This window comes from Rutidosis leptorrhynchoides, chromosome 6 (genome assembly GCF_046630445.1).
Source record: "Rutidosis leptorrhynchoides isolate AG116_Rl617_1_P2 chromosome 6, CSIRO_AGI_Rlap_v1, whole genome shotgun sequence".
Lineage (NCBI taxonomy): Eukaryota > Viridiplantae > Streptophyta > Magnoliopsida > Asterales > Asteraceae > Rutidosis > Rutidosis leptorrhynchoides.
The window spans coordinates 412,852,448-412,870,108 of record NC_092338.1 but is presented as its reverse complement, the minus strand read 5'-3'; positions in this window follow the sequence as shown (position 1 = coordinate 412,870,108).

Sequence of the window (17,661 nt, the reverse complement as noted above, 5' to 3'; positions counted from 1 at the left end):
TGGGAGCTGTTGTGTTTGCACTTAAGATTTGGAGATATTATCTCTATGGGGTCAAAAGTACAGTGTACACCGATCACAAAATTCTTCAACATATTCTTGATCAAAAACAGTTGAATATGAGGCAGTGAAGATGGGTTGAGACGTTGAATGATTATGATTGCGAACTTTTATATCATTCGGGAAAAGCCAATGCTGTGGCCGATGCGTTAAGTTGTAAAGAGAGGGTTGAACCTCGCAGATTTAGAGCTTTGAATATGACGATTCGAACAAACCTCGCAAGGCAGATTCTTGAGGCACAACAAGAAGCCTTAAAGGAGGAGAACTTTGTGAACGAGAAACTCATAGGCATGGCTAAGAAGTTTGAGGTACGAGCAGATGGTACTAGATACTTTGCGGGACGTCTTTGGGTTCCGAAATTTGATGATCTGCGACAACTGGTTTTAGATGAGGCTCACAAGTCTAAGTACTCAATTCATCCTGGTTTAGGAAAGATGTATCACGACCTTAAGGAGCTGTATTGGTGTCACACCCCCAAATAGGGCCTGGGGTATTTATGACTTATTATATCAAATCACAGTTGTATAAACGAGAACGACTCTATATGAGACGTTTTATTGAGTTTTGCAGCGGAAGATAAATAGATTACATTGTATTTAATAAACAACACATTAAATGTCTTTAATTGATATGATATGTAATGAAGACTCCAAGCATAGCAAGCAATCATCATCAAATTAGCAAATGTAAGTCCTTCAAATTATCCATGAATGACTCGTTGAAATGTTGCTTTCAATTAGCAAATACACAGCGGAAGCATTATGTAGAACCTGAGAATAAACATGCTAAATAGTGTCAACCAAAAGGTTGGTGAGTTCATAGGTTTATCATAAATAATGATTTCAATAATAGTGTTAGACCACAAGATTTAATAAAGTTGATATAGAAATATCAATATAAAGTGTTGATTGATATAGAAATACCAATCTAAAAGTAATGCTGAGTTTGTAATATCGCGACTAAACAAAAGTTACCCCGTGACACTTGTTATTCGTGTCGTTGAATCATTATTATGTAGTCAAGGACCAACGGTCAACTGACTAGAGACGACACTCTCAGTAGCGTGATAAGGCTAAAAAGGAACATATATTTCATAGCAAAATCCCCCAAGAAAGACAAGATTTTAGTTGCAATTGTTCCATTTTCGAGTAATATTCGTTTATTTTAAATAAGTGCGAAGACAAAAGGCGAAAACGAAGATTTGAAGACGCAAAGGTCCAAAAAGCTCAAAAGTACAAGATACAATCAAAAAGGTTCAAATTATTGATGAAGAACGTCTAAAAATGACAAGAGTACAAGTTACAAAACGCAAAGTACACGATATAAAATTGTACGAAAGGGCGTTCGAAAATCCGGAACCGAGGCATGAACCAACTTTCAGCGCTCGACGCAACGGTGTAAAAATTACGAGTCAACTATGCACAAGAATAAAATATAATATTTAAATAATTCGTAATAAGAATAATATTAAATAATAAAAAGTTGTTAATTGAGCATAGTTCAGGGGTCGTAAATGAAAATTTCAATTCTAATTTCGCTATAAAAGCGATGATTTACGATCAAAACCAGGAGACTTTTTTTTCGATCATTTTTTCTATTTTTTTCTTACTTTTCTATATCAAATATCAATATCTATATTTATAATTCTCTATCATAATGTTAATGTAATCAGATATAACAATAATCTTAATTTTAATTTTAAATTATGATAATAATAAGATTTATGATAGAGATCGTTTGAGTGTGTAAGTCGAAATTCTGTCCGTGTAACGCTACGCTATTTTTAATCATTGTAAGTTATGTTCAACCTTTTTACATTAATGTCTCGTAGCTAAGTCGTTATTATGCTTATTTAAAACGAAGTAATCATGATGTTGGGCTAATTACTAAAATTGGGTAATTGGGCTTTGTACCATAATTAAGGTTTGGCCAAAAGACCGACACTTGTGGAAATTGGACTATTGACTATTAATAGATGGGGGGTATTGTCTAATTGAGTGACAACTCATTGGAGTCTGTCGAACCTATCTTCAAATTAATTATCCTAATAATTAATAATGATTATGGTTGTCCTATTTAGTGACGTTCATATGGAATCTATTATAATCATTTAATTAATTATTCGGGTTGGGTAATTGATTATTCAAACTGATCAAGTGGGTAAATTAATATTCATATCTAATCAAAACAGGGGTAGATTACATACAGTGATAACTGGTGTAATTGTTGACAGAAGTGATAACTGCGTCACAGTTTAAATCCTTAATTAGTTGGAATATTTGACTTCGGGTATAAGGGTAATTTGACGAGGACACTCGCACTTTATATTTATGACCGATGGACTATTATGGATAAAAACCAGATAGGTATCAAATAAACCATGACAAAGGACAATTAACCCGAGTAACAATTAATTAAAATCAAAACGTCAAACATCATGATTACGGAAGTTTAAATAAGCATAATCCTTTTATTTCATATTCTATCGCAATTTTATTTATTGTTATTTTATTTATCGTCATTTATTTATTTTACGCACTTTAATTATTGTCATTTATCTTTACGCTTAAAAATATAAAATCGACAAACCGGTAATTAAACGGTAAAAACCCCCCTTTTATAATAATATTACTACTTATATATATATATATATATATATATATATATTTATATAAATATAGTTTTATAAAAATATAGTACGTAATCACTAGCTCCCTGTGGAACGAACCGGACTTACTAAAAACTACACTACTCTACGATTAGGTACACTGCCTATAGTGTTGTAGCAAGGTTTAGGTATATCCCATCCGTAAATTAATAAAACTTGTGTCATATTTTGTAGTATTTTGTATTAAAAATAATACTATTTCGTACACTCACGCTACATCATCAAGTTTTTGGCGCCGCTGCCGGGGACCGCTAAAACGCTATATTTTTAATTTATATTTGCAAAAATATAAAAAAAAAAAAAAAAAAAAAAACGTAAAAAAAAAAAAACGTAAAAAAAAAAACAAAAACGTAAAAAAAAAAAAAAAAACGTAAAAAAAAAAAAAAATTATAAAAAAAATATATTTTTAAGATTTTGTCTATAAAAATTTTTTTTTTTAGTTTTATTACCTTTAGATTTTTAGACTATATTCGCAACTTTTAGTATTAAGTTTAGTTTTGCCATAGTTATTTTTACTTCTAGAATTTTTAGTTTTACCGTAAAATCCCTTAAGTGCTTTTTCTTTAGACTAAGATTTAGGTGCCTTAAAATTTTGCGACGCTATTTTTCGTGCTACTTTCTTATTTTTATTTATCTTTCGACGCCGTTTACCTATGTATCAATTACAATTCCAATTAGTAATCTCTATTTGTAGTTTTAATTTTAAGATAGTGATAGTTATAAGGTTGGATTAACCGCGTGTTTACAAACCACTCTTCGTCTTTTTCATTTTTCGACACTTTTCGACGCGCAATCTTTTTCTCTCTTATTTCTCGCCATTCTAGTTTTTAGGACTTAGAATTTTTTCTACTTCTTCTCTAAATTTCTTAAAATTACGAAAATTTATTTTAAGTGGTTAAATTGATAGACATCAAAATTTTCTGGTTCGTAGTAATAGTTGGATTTGTACGTGGACCGGGTTATTGGAGCCAAACAGTACTCAATTATATTGAGACCAAACGAATCCTGCCCCTCTGCTGCATCTTTTGGCTATTCGAAACGTGGGCAAAATCAGAAAAGTCTATTAATTGGATAACTTATTATAATTTTTCTTTCCTTTTTAAAAACTAATAGGATATTCAGTGAATGCACCGAGCAAGACGTTCGCCGCTGGTCATACGTTCACCACCTGTAACTCGATCAAGACATCGTTTAACAAAAATCGCCGCCGTTGATTTTTCTTTAGAATCGTCATCTAGTCGACCAAGTACTCCAATTCAAATTTCCGATAATCCATCTTTTGAACCCGATTTCACAACTAAGAACCCGGAAGATATTCAAGGACAATTCCAAGATCCTGAACCCCAAACCGTTAAATCAGAATCCTCTAGTGATTCGGATACAACAAATCCAATCATGGAAAATCTAGAACCTCTAAGTATGGAAGAACGAATGAGAGCTAAGCGCACTGGCCAAGGTCACGCCATTATTAAACCAGAAGTTAATGCTCCAGATTATGAAATTAAAGGACAAATCCTACACATGGTAACTAATCAGTGCCAATATAGTGGTACGCCAAAAGAAGATCCCAACGAACATCTTCGTACCTTTAATAGGATCTGTACACTATTCAAAATCCGAGAAGTAGAAGACGAACAAATCTATCTCATGTTGTTTCCCTGGACTTTAAAGGGAGAAGCCAAAGATTGGTTAGAATCGTTACCTGAAGGGGCGATTGACACATGGGATGTTTTAGTTGAAAAATTTCTTAAACGATTCTTTCCGGCATCCAAAGCCGTGAGACTTCAAGGAGAAATTGTTACGTTCACGCAAAAGCCAAATGAAACATTATATGAGGCGTGGACAAGATTCGGAAGGATGTTGAGAGGATGTCCTCAACACGGTTTAGACACTTACCAAATAGTACAAATATTCTACCAAGGTGTCAACGTTGCTACACGGAAAGACATCGACATAACAGCTGGTGGTTCAATTATGAAGAAAACCGCAACTGAAGCTTACAAAATTATTGATAACACAGCATCCCACTCGCATGAGTGGCACCAAGAAAAAGATATCTTTCGATCATCTAAAGTGGCTAGAGCCGATTCTAGCCATGACTTTGATTCCGTTTCCGCAAAAATAGATGCTTTCGAAAGAAGAATGGAAAAGATGAATAAAGATATTCACGCAATACGAATCAGTTGTGAGCTATGCGGTGGACCACACTTATTGAAAGATTGTCACATTGAACCAACCATGGAACAACGAGAGAATGTTTTCTATATGAACCAAAGGCCGGGAAATAATTATCAAAATAATTATCAACCGCCAAAGCTAAACTTTAATCGAAATCAAAACATTCTTTACAATCCAAAAGGACCCGAAAATAACTGGTATAACCAACAAGGTCCGAATAACCAACCAAATCAAAACAACACTTTCAATCAACAAAGACCTGGCTTATATAAACCACAACAACAAACTGAAGAGAAAAAGTCAAATATGGAAGACGTGGTATTCAAGCTAGTTGAATCTCAAACACAATTTATTGAAACTCAAACCCAAACGAACGAGAGGTTTGATCAGTCATTAAGAACTCAACAAGCTTCCATTTTGAATCTAGAAAAACACGTAGGTACTCTTGCTAGCATGATGAGTGAGAGGGAACAAGGAAAGCTACCGAGTAATACTGAAGTAAATCCTCGGAATGAGAATGTTAATATGGTTTCAACGAATTCTGAAAAACCAGCACCAGAAGATGGGAAGGTTTTAGATGAGAGTAACAATGAAGAAGTTACACCACCACCACCCGAGTATGTAAAGCCAATGGTGGCACCATACAAACCACCCATCCCGTTTCCAAGAAAAGGAGTTGAGTATGAGCAAGTGATAGGTAATAAAGATTGTGATACCTCTGGAAAGAAGAAGAAGAAAAAGAATAAGAAAGTGCAAGAAACAAAAGCCGTAAATATAAACCCGGTGAAGACAGTTCCACCAAAACCTCCACCTAGGGTAGGTGATCCGGGTGAATTTATTGTTCCTTGTCTACTTAGTGATTGTGTCATGTATGATGCACTAGCAGATTTAGGTGCAAGTGTGAGTGTTATGCCTCTTTCCTTATATAAGAGATTAGGTGTAGGTGAGTTAACTCCAACGGATATGAGTGTTCGATTCTTTGATCAAACCATTAAGCACCCAGTTGGAATTGCTGACAACCTACCCATTCAAGTAGGTAATTTAACCTTTCTAGTCGAATTCATTGTCATTGACATAGAAGAGGACCCAAACATTCCTCTAATTTTAGGTCGACCATTCTTAGCATCCACCGGGGCGTTCTTTGATGTAAGAAACGGTAGAATGACACTTAGTAGTGGTGACAAATCAATCACCTTTATGATTCGAAAGTCTAAATCTCCACCAACCAAGACCGTTGAACCAGAAAAAACGATTGGTAAGAACCATGTTGTTTTACCAACTCCAACGGTAGTACTTAATAATAATAAAACGCCTAAGTGTGGGGAAAATGAAGTAACACCTAATGATGACATGATAACAAAGAACCCCGTTATTGATACGAAATTAAATGACCCCGTTATTAACAGTTCAATGAAGAAACTTTTTAAACGGGCTATTGATGCTAGAAGTAAGGGGAACTTTAAGTTATGTAACCGGTTAGTATCCAATCTGTCGCCTAAAGAAAGGGCGAAACTAGTTGAATTTTGGGATATTACGGAAGAAGCCAGGCACTGGCTTAAAGAAAAAGTCACAGATATGCAAGTTGATTATGGACCAAGAGAAATTAACGATGAAGTTAATCACAATTTCGACACCCCAGCTACCTAAGTGTGGGGAGATTCAAATGTTCTAAAAAGAAAATGCTGTCTGGAGTTAGTTGTTCTGTTCTCGTGTAGTTCCGAGAATGGAATCCGATTGGTCTTTTCCGCTAGCAGACACTAAAGAACTAGTTTTCTCCCTCCATTCTGATTTTTTTTTTTATTTATTTTGTAGGTTTTATATGAAATTAATATGCTTTTTAAATTTAAGTTTTGTGTGAATTTAAAAACAAAATTTACTTTATTTCATTAAGTAAAAAAATGATTTCTAAAATTCGTCGTGAGTTGAAGATTAGGTAGTTGAGCCGAAATTGCTTTACCCGAGGGCGGGACGACAAATTTTGTTATCATTATTTTTAATTTTATTGATTTAAAGTATGCCAAAAATATTATACTTTATAAATTTTTGAAAAGTGGGGTTATAAACCAAACTTCAAAAATATATATATATATATATATATATGTTTGTATTTTATCTTATGTACAAAACAGGGTAAAACAACGCACTTTCAAAGACTGTCATTAAAGTTCAGCAAAAGGTACTAATTTTGACGACAAGACGCAAAACAACAAATATGATATAACAAATGAAGGAATGAACGATGAGGCGCCATCTATCATTCGACGAGCTTTGTAATTACAAACTCGGTATTTTTAATCACTTTTCTACGCTAATCACCCTCATGAATTTAAATTATAGTCTGATTTCATGCAAATGAGGGCATTGCATGATCTTAAGTGTGGGGAAGGGTTATAAATTCTCTCAGGTTTATACTTGGTTTATTTGCCAAATTTTGTGAAAATTTGAAAAATTTTCAATTAAATGAAGTCAAAATCATGTTTATACATATTTATGAACGGTGAAAACTAGGTGATAATACCGAAATTATCGGAAAGGACATAAATTGAGAAACAACCTAAAATGCTTGAATTCATTTAAAATGGAATAAAGGAGAATAAAAAAGCAAAGAAAGAAACTAAGTGTGGGGAGAATGTACCAAGTTATTCAATTAAAAACTATCTATCACATATTTTTGTACAAGATTATTGCAGGTACTTTTGTTTTGGATGATACTAATCAGTTTTACCCGATTTACTATAATACTTTTGAAAGAAAGATGGATCTACACGATGAATCAATTCCATCATTAAAAGGAAGTAAAGTCTTCCGAAAAAGAAACGCGCTTCTTGATTTAGGTCATGAAGTTGTCGTCTAGACCAGCTGTAGGTTGACGAAAAATCTAGAAAAGTCATCTCTAAAATCAGCAGGAAATCCACGAACCTCAGCATCAAACAGGGTCGCCAAGTGGTCAGACTTATCCTAACCATGAGAGGGTCTGTCTTGTAAAATGGGGAGGGCACCGTGCAAATTAGCTTGATAAGACTAATGAATCAGATCCCCAGAAAGGATAATCTCCTTAAAGATTAAAAATCAGCTTTTAAGACTGATATTACTCAATCCTAGAGATTGACCTTAAAGATTGAGAATTCAAACTCATGGAATTCAATGATATCTAAACTCGAGCTTGAACGAGAAAATATTTTGATCAAAATACAAACCGATTTGTTTTCTGAAAACCCATTTTCAATGCGTTCATTACCATTGAACGTAAAATCCTAGGAATTCACCTGGAATTCATTAGGTCACCTGAACCAAATCGGGTGTCAACCGTAAGAACGGTGGTTGCATAGCATGGTCGGAGACAGGACCTTGTGCCAGACCGAAAAATCATAGGATGATCTTTACTATTGCTCCTACCAAGGATAGTACTAGCATCCGACACGTTAAAAGACCATAACCAAAAGCATGTCATTAGACATTGCCTTAACAGTTTCTTGTTCATCGCTTTCCTTTACAACCGGACGGTAGTTTGCCAAAAGGTAATATACGGAACAAGTAAACTGGATGTGTGCTTTCCGATACCGGGATAGCAGTGGATTACACGAACCTAAATGTTTTTAGCCAAAATATTGATCCACAAATATATTTTGCAACACCAATGGTGGATCAAATCAGAAAACTTATCTAGGGTAAAAGCTAGATTGAATTTTCAAAAGATCAAATGTTTTCATAAAGATCCTATTTCCTAAAGGATCTAAATTTTTATAGTCATGTGGGACTGTAAACCGCCTTTCAAATGTGCACTTTGCTTTGGAAACCGAAAGTAAATCGGCTATTTGATTGCAAGTGTCGTTGACCTAAACCCAAGGCAACTGTGGATGACACACCCACCTTTAACCATGGTTCTATTGTTAATATCATTGTTTATACCGCTCTATCAAAATCACTGATGTACAAAGTGTGAAGAATAAAGAAGTGATTCGTGTGATGTATTATATTATTTCAAGACTGTATTGCTTGAGGACAAGCAACGCTCAAGTGTGGGGATATTGATAAGGCTAAAAAGGAACATATATTTCATAGCAAAATCCCCCAAGAAAGACAAGATTTTAGTTGCAATTGTTCCATTTTCGAGTAATATTCGTTTATTTTAAATAAGTGCGAAGACAAAAGGCGAAAACGAAGATTTGAAGACGCAAAGGTCCAAAAAGCTCAAAAGTACAAGATACAATCAAAAAGGTTCAAATTATTGATGAAGAACGTCTAAAAATGACAAGAGTACAAGTTACAAAACGCAAAGTACACGATATAAAATTGTACGAAAGGGCGTTCGAAAATCCGGAACCGAGGCATGAACCAACTTTCAGCGCTCGACGCAACGGTGTAAAAATTACGAGTCAACTATGCACAAGAATAAAATATAATATTTAAATAATTCATAATAAGAATAATATTAAATAATAAAAAGTTGTTAATTGAGCATAGTTCAGGGGTCGTAAATGAAAATTTCAATTCTAATTTCGCTATAAAAGCGATGATTTACGATCAAAACCAGGAGACTTTTTTTTCGATCATTTTTTCTATTTTTTTCTTACTTTTCTATATCAAATATCAATATCTATATTTATAATTCTCTATCATAATGTTAATGTAATCAGATATAACAATAATCTTAATTTTAATTTTAAATTATGATAATAATAAGATTTATGATAGAGATCGTTTGAGTGTGTAAGTCAAAATTCTGTCCGTGTAACGCTACGCTATTTTTAATCATTGTAAGTTATGTTCAACCTTTTTACATTAATGTCTCGTAGCTAAGTCGTTATTATGCTTATTTAAAACGAAGTAATCATGATGTTGGGCTAATTACTAAAATTGGGTAATTGGGCTTTGTACCATAATTAAGGTTTGGGCAAAAGACCGACACTTGTGGAAATTGGACTATTGACTATTAATAGATGGGGGGTATTGTCTAATTGAGTGACAACTCATTGGAGTCTGTCGAACCTATCTTCAAATTAATTATCCTAATAATTAATAATGATTATGGTTGTCCTATTTAGTGACGTTCATATGGAATCTATTATAATCATTTAATTAATTATTCGGGTTGGGTAATTGATTATTCAAACTGATCAAGTGGGTAAATTAATATTCATATCTAATCAAAACAGGGGTAGATTACATACAGTGATAACTGGTGTAATTGTTGACAGAAGTGATAACTGCGTCACAGTTTAAATCCTTAATTAGTTGGAATATTTGACTTCGGGTATAAGGGTAATTTGACGAGGACACTCGCACTTTATATTTATGACCGATGGACTATTATGGATAAAAACCAGATAGGTATCAAATAAACCATGACAAAGGACAATTAACCCGAGTAACAATTAATTAAAATCAAAACGTCAAACATCATGATTACGGAAGTTTAAATAAGCATAATCCTTTTATTTCATATTCTATCGCAATTTTATTTATTGTTATTTTATTTATCGTCATTTATTTATTTTACGCACTTTAATTATTGTCATTTATCTTTACGCTTAAAAATATAAAATCGACAAACCGGTCATTAAACGGTAAAAACCCCCCTTTTATAATAATATTACTACTTATATATATATATATATATATATATTTATATAAATATAGTTTTATAAAAATATAGTACGTAATCACTAGCTCCCTGTGGAACGAACCGGACTTACTAAAAACTACACTACTCTACGATTAGGTACACTGCCTATAGTGTTGTAGCAAGGTTTAGGTATATCCCATCCGTAAATTAATAAAACTTGTGTCATATTTTGTAGTATTTTGTATTAAAAATAATACTATTTCGTACCCTCACGCTACATCATCATAGCGCTACTCACAATAACTAAGTTTGCATCTTATACCTCAGCAATTAACGATATTACGGCAGGGATTTAGCATGACAAAGCATGTATATAGCATAAAAGTTTGAGTACTTGTGTCTAAAAGTAAAACAGTTATAAAAGTTGCGCATGTATTCTCAGCCCAAAAATATATATAAAAAGGGAGCTATGAAAACTCACGATACTGTATTTCGTATTTTACGAGTATGATGGCACTGAATAAGTGCAGAGTTGTCCTCGGATTCACGAACCTATATCAAGTATATATATTAACACATATACTCGTAATCGAATAAGTTTATATATATATATATATATATATATATATATATATATATATATATATATATATATATATATATATTATTTCAATTGTTATATATTTCTGTGTATATACTTTTATACATATTCTATATATAAGTATTTATTTGATAAAATGATATTAATAATGTTAGTGAATAAAGAGTGGTATTATTTTGTAATAACATAATAACACTAGTAGTAAAATGATAATAATCATAATAAGGTTTAAAAATAACAATAATAATAATATAGTTTTGATGATGGCAAAAATGTTAATGTTTGTAAAAATGATAATAATAATAATTTGTATTATTTTCAAGGTAATAATAATAATAATTCTTAATCATGATCATAATAATAATAATAATAATAATAATAATAATAATAATAATAATAATAATAATAATAATAATACATATATTAGAGACAACAAAATAATTTTAGTAAGAATTATAATAATGATAATGCTAGTAATTATAATAATATTGGTGGTAATAATAATAATCATATTTATAATTATAACCATAAATGGTAACTAATATTTATATTAGTAATAATAATAAAGATAATAATAATAATAATAATAATAATAATAATAATAATAATAATAATAATAATAATAATATTATTATTATTATTATTATTATTATTATTATTAATAATAATAATAATAATAATAATAATAATAATAATAATAATAATAATAATAATAATAATAATAATAATAATAATAATAATAATAATAATAATAATAATAATAATAATAATAATAATAATAATAGAGATGGAACTACCTTAGAAGCTTTTCTAAAAAAAAAAAATGCCCAAGACCGGGCTCGAACTCGAGACCTCTTGTAAACCTGTAACACCCCTTAGCCGCCTGAACTGGACTGTCTTTCTGTTTTAAGGCTTCTTTTATCTCTATTTAATCTATATATTTTCCTGTTCTATATCTTCTTCTTAAAAAAAACTAGTCGACCATAGGACCAAATAAACCATAACAACAATTTTATGCTTTTGTGTTTTAAATAATGATAAGTTATTGATTGAATAAATAAAAAAATTAAAAAAATTAAAAAAAAACTGCACAGCAGCCTGTTCGAATAAAAAAATATATGAAGAACTTGATTATTGATTTCAAAATTGATAACGTATTAGACACTACTTACAACATGAAATAGGTTTGAAATCACTCCTAGAAACTTTGTGAACCTTCAATTTAAACAGAAACATCAAAACGTTTTTGAATTTTCTCAAGAACACTTCGTTTGACTTTTAAAAAAATAAGTTTGACTTTGTAAATTCGAACACGATAAAAGGAATTGGAACTCGAGATTTTGCAGAAAGTTTGAGTGACCGATTCCTAACACAATAGCATTTAAGGATTTTGAAATTCAATACAAAATCGATTTTTGGCAAAAAAAAAAAAAAAGTTTAAGAACAGGGGTACGAGTTTTAAAAAGAATGTATTTTCTGTTTTGATTCATGAACTGCAGTAATGTTATATAATTTGATTATTTGATAGTGGATATAAAATAAAAACCAGTAGTATGAATTAAATATATTACGATCAAAAATAAAAAAAATGAAAAGCAAGATCACACTGGGAAAAAAAATTAAAAGCAGATATCATGTTTTAATAAAAAATTAAACGGATTAAAAGCAGTTCATGATAAAAAAAATAAACAGATTGGATCAAATTAGGTAGTTGTTGTTTTTATTTATTTTATTTTTATAAATGTATTAATAAATATAGTACTAATAGTAATAATATTTATGTTAATAATAATACTTTTAATATAATGAATAATACAAAAATAATAATAATAATAATAATAATAATAATTTTAATAAAAATGATAAATTATCATTCTTAATAATAATAATAACTATATAATGTCATTAATAATGATGATGAGTTGTTTTAATATGATATTTATAATAATTGTACTAATATTTTTTGTAAAAGTGTTAATACTAATAATAATATATTAGAATTATATTAAGGATATTAGTAATTATTAATAATAATAATACTGATAATAATAATGATTCTATATGTTAAGAATAATTAATGATAATATTGTTTAAAACCATATTAATTGTAATACTAATACGTAATTCTTTACAATTGATCGTTTGCGAATCGTCAAAATTTCATAAAAGTTATGTTTAAATTTAGTCGAAAATTTCCGGGTTGTCATAGTACCTACCCGTTAAAAGAAATTTCGTCCCGAAATTTAGTTGTTGCCATCAATCGGCGTTGTTCGTACATAGACGAGGATATTTACATTTTATTTGGTCTTCACGTTCCCAGGTATGTTCGGGGCCTTGCGTGAATTCCAACGGATAGAATATTGTTCTGTTTCAAAAGTTATATCATATGAACCATAAATTTTACAGGTTCTTCGATGAAGTGCATTTTATTATTAATGCGGAGATCATTCAAAATGATGATGTTATACATGTCATTTCAATAAATTGGATACATGAAATGTGTTATGAATAATAGTGGGCTTATTTAAACCTTGAACTTTTATGCCACAATATTAGGGCAGACAGAACAGAGAGTAGTTCATGGAAATCACGGTCCTGAAATTTGATAGAGATCATCATTGTTTACAATAAGAATATTGTAATGATGAATATAAGTTGAAAAATAAAGTTTTATCACTATTGAATAATATGGATAAAACGATTCGATTATAGGAAGCGTATAAACGAAGCTATCGTAAAAGAGTGAATGAGAAAATTAAATGTTCGCCTTAACTTTTGACGTAGTCACGATTGATTTCCGGAATTCAAGGAATTAAAGGAAATCTTCGTAATCCATAAGATTTGATTCTCCGGTAATTAAGGAATTTTGAGATTTTCTTTGATTAATTGTGGTGAATTGCCTCGATTGCTGTGTTTGGAAATTTTGCTATAAATTAGCTTCTTCCATTTCATTATCTTCACCACTTTTATACTTTCTTCCTAAATTCATACTTCTAAAAGATTTGTTAATATGCTCAATCCCGTATTGATACTTGTTATTATATTGACCATATATGCAGTCATTCTTCTTTTTCTTTTAGCACCAGAGGAATCTGTTTACTTCTACTATGCTCTTGGGGTTATAGTGTTTTTAATTCTCCCGTGTCTTTATGTTGCTATACTCATTGATATACACGGTTTGTAATTTTCGTGTTGTTATCGGGCTTTATATTTTCCCTTATATGTCGGAGCTCTTTACCTTTTTATTCTCCTCTCGACTCTTAAATAAAGCGAGTAATGGTCCAGAATTTGTAGGTATGAAGTTTCGAATGATCATAATGTTCTAAGTAGAAATGAACATAATATCATGATTTGATTTGTCAAATTACCAGAATATCCGAAGAAGACCGAATCATCAAGAAAAATATTTTCTTAATATGTTTAGAGGTTAAATAGAATGTAAAAGTCGTGTAACATGGCAAATGATGATTATAAAATCTATGAATCATCACCTTCCATTAAAAACTTAGCATGACTTACTGTAATATAATCACGTTGGCCTGACATCATTATATTATACTAACTCATGCTTCAATTCCCAACACTTCTTTAAAACATTTATAATTTAAACTTGAATTTTACAGAATATAGAAACTAATACAGTTTCCTTTATGATGTATTAAAGATATCGCAAAGAGATAATTAATTGCGGACAAAAATTGTTACGAAAATATCTTCAGAAATATAGAGGATATTTATAACGACATTTTGGAATTTCTAAGTTCGAAAGTTAATGAAGAAAAATTTTCCGCAAGCTTTTAACATAACTTCGGGGCAAGATATTCTCTAAAGATTTCATCGGATCCAGAATTACCTGGATTCTTTGAATATAGGGTTTGGTCCTTGTATTTGTCTTTGGTCTCCTCCATGGTTAGCTCAATCCGTTTTTCAGTTCCAAATTTTCTTTTGAGCTTTTCCAACGTACCATTCTTTATTATTAAACTGTTGGCCCTTAAGACCATCTACAATTTTTCTGTTTTCTCTGCATTTAATGCAGCCATATTTGAATCATCGGTTATCAATCCGAGATGGTTTCAAGAAATTTCATTTTTAGATGATTAAACACTGATTGTGATCATCAAGATTCAAAGAATGTTTTCAAGAATTTTGAATTTGAAGTGTTTAAGCGTAAGATGCATCCATCAATGGATCTAATGGTTGACGAATAGGCGTTGTTGATTTCAAAAGTAATGAATGATAATTTCGGTGGTTTGATGTGATAATTCATCATAGAATACGAATGAATATAATTCATGAATTTAGTAATCTTTAGGAAGATAACACTTGCTAAAACTTTACTTAAATTCCGATATGTCAAAATCAGAATATGTAATTGAATTTGTATGAAAATGGTTGTTCTTTAGTGAACGGATACATAGGTGGATGTAAGTAGTATAGTTATTGATTATTGAATCAGAACTGGAGAATGTATAATGTAACATATTAATGTGAGATATAAATATTTTCCGAGTATTACCTACCCGTTAAAATATTTTCACAATTAGCAGTTTGTACAAAAGAATTACAATCTTTATGAAGATATACGTTCATATATGTATTCTTCAGATATAATATAGATTTTAATGAGTTAATATAATATTAAACTCATTTGATTTGTGGTGAAACGAGAATAAATAATCTCCAAAACCTTAGAGATTTCATAATTGTCGCGAAATATTTCGCTAATAAAGTTATGAATCAATGCTTCATTGTTCATTGTTATTGATATACCTTGGTATATGATGTTGGTGCTCGTGAAATCCTTGTGAAATTTACAAGACACGAATAATGTTTTCTACAAAGCTTCGAGTATGTCGAAAATGAAAGTATACAATCAATCATGTATTTGAGTAATACACTTGGTTTATTATGAAATGGAGTTTATTGTGCTGAAGCAGTGATTAACGACTGTTAAGTCATCAACGAAGGATGTACATTATAGCATAATAGTGATATGAATTAACCAAGCAGTACATACTAGTTAAGATTCACACGTAATAGCTTAGTACGAAAAGATTTATTATTGTTCCAAATCATATATATATATATATATATATATATATATATATATATATATATATATATATATATATATATATATATATATATATATATAGCATACATATATAATTTGTCAGGAAGAATGAGTCAATACATCTTAACTCATTATTACTAATATTCCTTGGTATCTATGGGCGTATGATGTTGATATCCGAGTTACTGAGTGTGATGTTGAGACGTGGAATTCGGATGTTGTCGTTGGTGAAGCTGGTGATGTTGGTGGTGATGCTGATGGTACTGGTGGTACTGGTTATGCTGCTGGTGCTGCTGCTGGTGTTCGTAGGTTTCGCACCATATTCTCCAGAGCCACTACTCGAGCGCGAAGCTCATTGACTTCTTCTACTATTCCGGGATGATTGGCAGTTCGAACGAGTGGATAAATAAGATCTGAAATTCTAGTTATTATATACTCGTGGTGGGATACCCTGGAAATGAGGGTGAAAATAGTGTTTCAAATGGGTTCGCAGGTAAGCGCTTCAGGTTCTTCGCCAATAGGGCAATGTGGTGGGTGAAAAGGATCACCTTCTTCACTCCTCCATTGATTAAGTAGACTATGAACCCATCCCCAATTCATCCAGAAAAGGTGATGACTGATTGTTTAGTTCATTCCGGTTACGCTGCCATTAGAGCTTGAGGAATCAGATGAGAAATCCATATTATGTGTTTGGAATTAGGGTTTTTGATGCGAGTGGGTGTTGAATACTGAATGATATATTCGTCTCCTTGAATACGTGTATATAGCAAAAAGATTTCCGTAATTTACGGAGAAAATTTAGGAAAAGTGTTAGACAAAGTCTATTGGGATAGATATGATAAGATATGATAAGATATGATTTGTCTATACGCCAATAGTGGCAGTATGACGTGTCGAGATCATAAAATGATAAGTATGTAATCTAATAATCTTTCGATTAAAGACTTTCAATTCGTATACTGTGATAACCCAATGACATTTTCCGGTTCGCAAACTGACGCATAAAGGCATAAGGTATATAGGTACGTGATATATAACAGGAAGTTATATACGTTTGAGTAATAACAAATATAGGAGTTTAAAAAAATCATGGATGATATTTCATGTATATGTAATACACAAAACCATGATAGATGACAAAGGAATGTAGAGAATTTCAGAAATCATAGTGTCGTATTTAAACACGGTGGCGTAATTGGATAGTACTTAGAAAAGAGAAGAGAGTTCTTAGATTGGCTTGGCATTCTAAGATAAGTAAAGGTCCTAAAGTATAGTGTAGCATTTAACAATTAAAGGCAACAATTAAAGGCAATATAGTCAAGGAAACTTGTAGTCCTACATTGCTAAGGTACCTAATTGTATAAGGCACACTTAAAATGCAATACTGGTTCTCTACAACAGCCTTGCTCTGATACCAATCTGTCACACCCCCAAATAGGGCCTGGGGTATTTATGACTTATTATATCAAATCACAGTTGTATAAACGAGAACGACTCTATATGAGATGTTTTATTGA